Consider the following 6,775-nt stretch of genomic DNA (forward strand, 5'->3'; position numbering starts at 1 on the left):
TGCAGTTTTATTTATCCATTTGCCAGATTTCATAAAATGCGGCAATTTGCTAACATGATTCGGACAGACTTAAGCATAGATACGAGAGAGAAACTCTCATCGTAGTCAACACCTTGAACTTCTCGAAAAACCTTTTTGCGACAATTCTAGCTTTGTAGATAGTGACACTACTATCAACGTCCGTCTTCCCCTTGAAGATCCATTTAATCTCAATGGCTCGCCGATCATTGGGCAAGTCAATCAAAGTCCATACTTTGTTCTCATACATGGATCCCATCTCAGATTTCATGGCTTCAAGCCACTTTGCGGAATCTGGGCTCACCATCGCTTCTTCATAGTTCGTAGGTTCATCATGATCTAGTAGCATGATTTCCAGAACTGGATTACCGAACCACTCTGGTGCGGATCTTACTCTGGTTGATCTACGAGGTTCAGTAGTATCTTGTTCTGAAGTTTCATGATCATTATCATTAACTTCCTCACTTATTGGTGTAGGTGTCGCAGAAACAATTTTCTGTGATGTACTACTTTCCAACAAGGGAGCAGGTACAGTTACCTCGTCAAGTTCTACTTTCCTCCCACTCACTTCTTTCGAGAGAAACTCCTTCTCAAGAAAATTTCCGAATTTAGCAACAAAAGTCTTGCCTTCGGATCTGTGATAGAAGGTGTATCCAATAGTTTCCTTTGGATATCCTATGAAGACACATTTCTCCGATTTGGGTTTGAGCTTATCAGGTTGAAGCTTTTTCACATAAGCATCGCAGCCCCAAACTTTAAGAAACGACAACTTTGGTTTCTTGCCAAACCACAGTTCATAAGGCGTCGTCTCAACGGATTTAGATGGTGCCCTATTTAACGTGAATGCAGCTGTCTCTAATGCATAAACCCAAAACGATAGTGGTAGATCGGTAAGAGACATCATAGATCGCACCATATCTAATAAAGTACGGTTATGACGTTCGGACACACCATTACATTGTGGTGTTCCAGGTGGCATGAGTAGTGAAACTATTTCACATTGTTTTTAACTGAAGGCCAAACTCGTAACTCAAATACTCTTCTCTACGATCAGATCGTAGAAACTTTATTTTCTTGTTACGATGATTTTTCACTTCACTCTGAAATTCTTTGAACTTTTCAAATGTTTCAGACTTATGTTTCATCAAGTAGATATACTCATATCTGCTCAAATCATCTATGAAGATCAGAAAATAATGATACCTGTCGCGAGCCTCAATATTCATCGGACCACATACATCAGTATGTATGATTTCCAACAAATCTGTTGCTTGCTTCATTGTTCCGGAGAACGGCGTTTTAGTCATCTTGCCCAAAAGGCATGGTTCGCAAGCATCAAGTGATTCATAATCAAGTGATTCCAAAATCCCATCAGTATGGAGTTTCTTCATGCGCTTTACACCAATATGACCTAAACGGCAGTGCTACAAACAAGTTGCACTTATCATTATTAACTTTGCATCTTTTGGTTTCAATATTATGATTATGTGTATCACTACGATCGAGATCCAACGAACTATTTTCATTGGGTGTGTAACCATATAAGGTTCTATTCATGTAAACAGAACAACAATTTATTCTCTTACTTAAATGAATAACCGTATTACAATAAACATGATCAAATCATATTCATGCTCAACGCAAACACCAAATAACACTTATTCAGGTTCAACACTAATCCCGAAAGTATAGGGAGTGTGCGACGATGATCATATCAATCTTGGAACCACTTCCAACACACATCGTCACTTCACCCTTAACTAGTCTCTGTTTATTCTGTAACTCCCGTTTCGAGTTACTAATCTTAGCAACTGAACTAATATCAAATACTGAGGGTTTGCTATAAACACTAGTAAAGTACACATCAATAACATGTATATCAAATATACTTATGTTCACTTTGCCATCCTTCTTATCCACCAATCACTTGGGGTAGATCCGCTTCCAGTGACCAGTCCCTTTGCAGTAGAAACACTTAGTCTCAGGCTTAGGATCAGACTTGGGCTTCTTCACTTGAGCAGCAACTTGCTTGTTGTTCTTCTTGAAGTTCCCCTTCTTCCCTCTGCCCTTTTCTTGAAACTAGTGGTCTTGTCTACCATCAACACTTGATGTTTTTCTCGATTTCTACCTTCGTCAATTTCCGCATTACGAAGAGCTTGGGAATCGTTTCCGTTATCCCTTGCATATCATAGTTCATCACGAAGTTCTACTAACTTGGTGATGGTGACTAGAGAATTCTGTCAATCACTATCTTATCTGGAAGATTAACTCCCACTTGATTCAAGCGATTGTAGTACCCAGACAATCTGAGCACATGCTCACTAGTTGAGCGATTCTCCTCCATCTTTTAGCTATAGAACTTGTTGGAGACTTCATATCTCTCAACTCGGGTATTTGCTTGAAATATTAGCTTCAACTCCTGGAACATCTCATATGGTCCATGGCGTTCAAAACGTCTTTGAAGTCCCGATTCTAAGCCGTTAAGCATGGTGCACTTAAACTATCAAGTAGTCATCATATTGAGCTAGCCAAACGTTCATAACGTCTGCATCTGCTCCTGCAATAGGTCCGTCACCTAGCGGTGCATCAAGGACATAATTCTTCTGTGCAGCAATGAGGATAAACCTCATATCACGGATCCAACCCGCATCTTTGCTACTAACATCTTTCAACACAATTTTCTCTAGGAACATATCAAAATAAACACAGGGAAACAACAACGCGAGCTATTGATCTACAACATAATTTGCAAAATACTACCAGGACTAAGTTCATGATAAATTTAAGTTCAATTAATCATATTACTTAAGAACTCCCACTTAGATAGACATCCCTCTAATCCTCTAAGTGATCACGTGATCCAAATCAACTAAATCATGTCCGATCATCACGTGAGATGGAGTAGTTTCATCGGTGAACATCATTATGTTGATCATATCTACTATATGATTCACGTTCGACCTTTCGGTCTCCGTGTTCCGAGGCCATATCTGTATATGCTTGGCTCGTCAAGTATAACCTGAGTATTCCGCGTGCGCAACTGTTTTGCACCCGTTGTATTTGAACGTAGAGCCTATCACACCCGATCATCACATGGTGTCTCAGCACGAAGAACTTTCACAACGGTGCATACTCAGGGAGAACACTTCTTGATAATTTAGTGAGAGATCATCTTATAATGCTACCGTCAATCAAAGCAAGATAAGATGCATAAAAAGATAAACATCACATGCAATCAATATAAGTGATATGATATGGCCATCATCATCTTGTGCTTGTGATCTCCATCTCCGAAGCACCGTCATGATCACCATCGTCACCGGCGCGACACCTTGATCTCCATCGTAGCATCGTTGTCGTCTCGCCAATTTTATGCTTCCACGACTATCACTACCGTTTAGTAATATTACATCGCGATTGCATTGCATACAATAAAACGACAACCATATGGCTCCTGCCAGTTGCCGATAACTCGGTTACAAAACATGATCATCTCATACAATAAAATTTGGCATCATGCCTTGACCATATCACATCACAACATGCCCTGCAAAAACAAGTTAGACGTCCTCTACTTTGTTGTTGCATGTTTTACGTGGCTGCTACGGGCTTAAGTAAGAACCAATCTCACCTACGCATCAAAACCACAACGATAGTTTGTCAAATAGACTCCGTTTTAACCTTCGCAAGGACCGGGCGTAGCCATACTTGGTTCAACTAAAGTTGGAGAGACAGTCGCCCGCAAGCCATCTATGTGCAAAGCACGTCGAGGGAACCGGTCTCGCGTAAGCGTACGCGTAAGGTTGGTACGGGTCGTCTCGTCCAACAATACCGCTGAACCAAAGTATGACATGCTGGTAGGCAGTATGACTTGTATCGTCCACAACTCACTTGTGTTCTACTCGTGCATATAACATCAACATAAATAACCTAGCTCTGATACCACTGTTGGGTTTCGTAGTAATTTCAAAAAAAATCCTACGCACACGCAAGATCATGTGATGCATAGCAACGAGGGGGAGAGTGTTGTCTACGTACCCAACGCAGACCGACTGCGGAAGCGATGACACGACGTAGAGGAAGTAGTCGTACGTCTTCACGATCCAACCGATCAAGCACCGAAACTACGGCACCTCCGAGTTCGAGCACACGTTCAGCTCGATGACGATCCCCGGACTCCGATCCAGCAAAGTGTCAGGGAAGAGTTCCGTCAGCACGACGGCGTGGTGACGATCTTGATGTACTACAGCAGCAGGGCTTCGCCTAAACTCCGCTACAGTATTATCGAGGTATATGGTGGCAGGGGGCACCGCACACGGCTAAGGAATAGATCACGTGGATCAACTTGTGTGTCTAGAGGTGTCCCCTGCCTCCGTATATAAAGGAGTAGAGGGGGAGGGCTGGCCGGCCAAGGAGGGGAGGCGCAGGAGAGTCCTACTCCCTCTGGGAGTAGGATTCCTCCCCCCAATCCTAGTCCAACTAGGATTCCTCGGAGGGGAAGGGAGAGAGGGGGGCCGGCCACCTTCTCCTAGTCCTAATAGGACTAGGGGAGGGGGAAGTGGTGCAGCCACCTTGGGCTGCCCCTTTCTCCTTTCCACTAAGGCCCATGTAGGCCCATATGGCTCCCGGGGGGTTCCGGTAACCCGGTAAAATCCCGATTTCACCCGGAACACTTCCGATGTCCAAACATAGGCTTCCAATATATCAATCTTTACGTCTCGACCATTTCGAGACTCCTCGTCATGTCCGTGATCACATCCGGGACTCCGAACAACCTTCGGTACATCAAAATGCATAAACTCATAATGTAACTGTCATCGTAACCTTAAGCGTGCGGACCCTACGGGTTCGAGAACAATGTAGACATGACCGAGACATGTCTCCGGTCAATAACCAATAGCGGGACCTGGATGCCCATATTGGCTCCTACATATTCTACGAAGATCTTTATCGGTCAGACCGCATAACAACATACGTTGTTCCCTTTGTCATCGGTATGTTACTTGCCCGAGATTCGATCGTCGGTATCCAATACCTAGTTCAATCTCGTTTCCGGCAAGTCTCTTTACTCGTTCCGTAATACATCATCTTACAACTAACATATTAGTTGTAATGCTTGCAAGGCTTATGTGATGTGTATTACCGAGAGGGCCTAGAGATACCTCTCCGACAATCGGAGTGACAAATCCTAATCTCGAAATACGCCAACCCAACATCTACCTTTGGAGACACCTGTAATGCTCCTTTATAATCACCCAGTTACGTTGTGACGTTTGGTAGCACCCAAAGTGTTCCTCCGGTAAACGGGAGTTGCATAATCTCATAGTCATAGGAACATGTATAAGTCATGAAGAAAGCAATAGCAACATACTAAACGGTCGTGTGCTAAGCTAATGGAATGGGTCATGTCAATCAGATCATTCAACTAATGATGTGACCTCGTTAATCAAATAACAACTCATTGTTCATGGTTAGGAAACATAACCATCTTTGATTAACGAGCTAGTCAAGTAGAGGCATACTAGTGACACTTTGTTTGTCTATGTATTCACACATGTATTATGTTTCCGGTTAATACAATTCTAGCATGAATAATAAACATTTATCATGATTATAAGGAAATAAATAATAACTTTATTATTGCCTCTAGGGCATATTTCCTTCACACGGGCCTAGTGGGGCTGGTGCCCTTGGCCCATGTAGTCCAAGGCGCACCCCCTACAGCCCATGTGGCCCCCCGGGACAGGTGGCCCCACCCGGTGGGCCCCCGGGACCCCTCCGATGGTCCCGGTACAATACCGATAACCCCGAAACTTGTCCCGATGGCCGAAACAGCATTTCCTATATATAATTCTTTACCTCCGGACCATTCCGGAACCCCTCGTGACGTCCGGGATCTCATCCGGGACTCCGAACAACATTCGGGTTTCTGCATATACATATCTTCACAACCCTAGCGTCACCGAACCTTAAGTGTGTAGACCCTACGGGTTCGGGAGACAAGCAGACATGACCGAGACGACTCTCCGGTCAATAACCAACAGCGGGATCTGGATACCCATGTTGGCTCCCACATGCTCCACGATGATTTCATCGGATGAACCACGATGTCGAGGATTCAATCAACCCCGTATGCAATTCCCTTTGTCAATCGATATGTTACTTGCCCGAGATTCGATCGTCGGTATCCCAATACCTCGTTCAATCTCGTTACCGGCAAGTCACTTTACTCGTACCGTAATGCATGATCCCGTGACCAGACACTTGGTCACCTTGAGCTCATTATGATGATGCATTACCGAGTGGGCCCAGTGATACCTCTCCGTCATACGGAGTGACAAATCCCAGTCTTGATCCATGTCAACCCAACAGACACTTTCGGAGATACCCGTAGTCTACCTTTATAGTCACCCAGTTACGTTGTGACGTTTGGTATACCCAAAGCACTCCTACGGTATCCGGGAGTTACACGATCTCATGGTCTAAGGAAAAGATACTTGACATTGGAAAACTCTAGCAAACGAACTATACGATCTTGTGCTATGTTTAGGATTGGGTCTTGTCCATCACATCATTCTCCTAATGATGTGATCTCATTATCAATGACATCCAATGTCCATAGTCAGGAAACCATGACTATCTGTTGATCAACGAGCTAGTCAACTAGAGGCTCACTAGGGACATGTTGGTGTCTGTTATTCACACATGTATTACGATTTCTGGATAACACAATTATAGCATGAATAAAGACAATTAT

Source organism: Triticum urartu, chromosome 1A, assembly GCF_056163025.1.
Source record: "Triticum urartu cultivar PI428250 chromosome 1A, HENAU_Tu73, whole genome shotgun sequence".
NCBI lineage: Eukaryota > Viridiplantae > Streptophyta > Magnoliopsida > Poales > Poaceae > Triticum > Triticum urartu.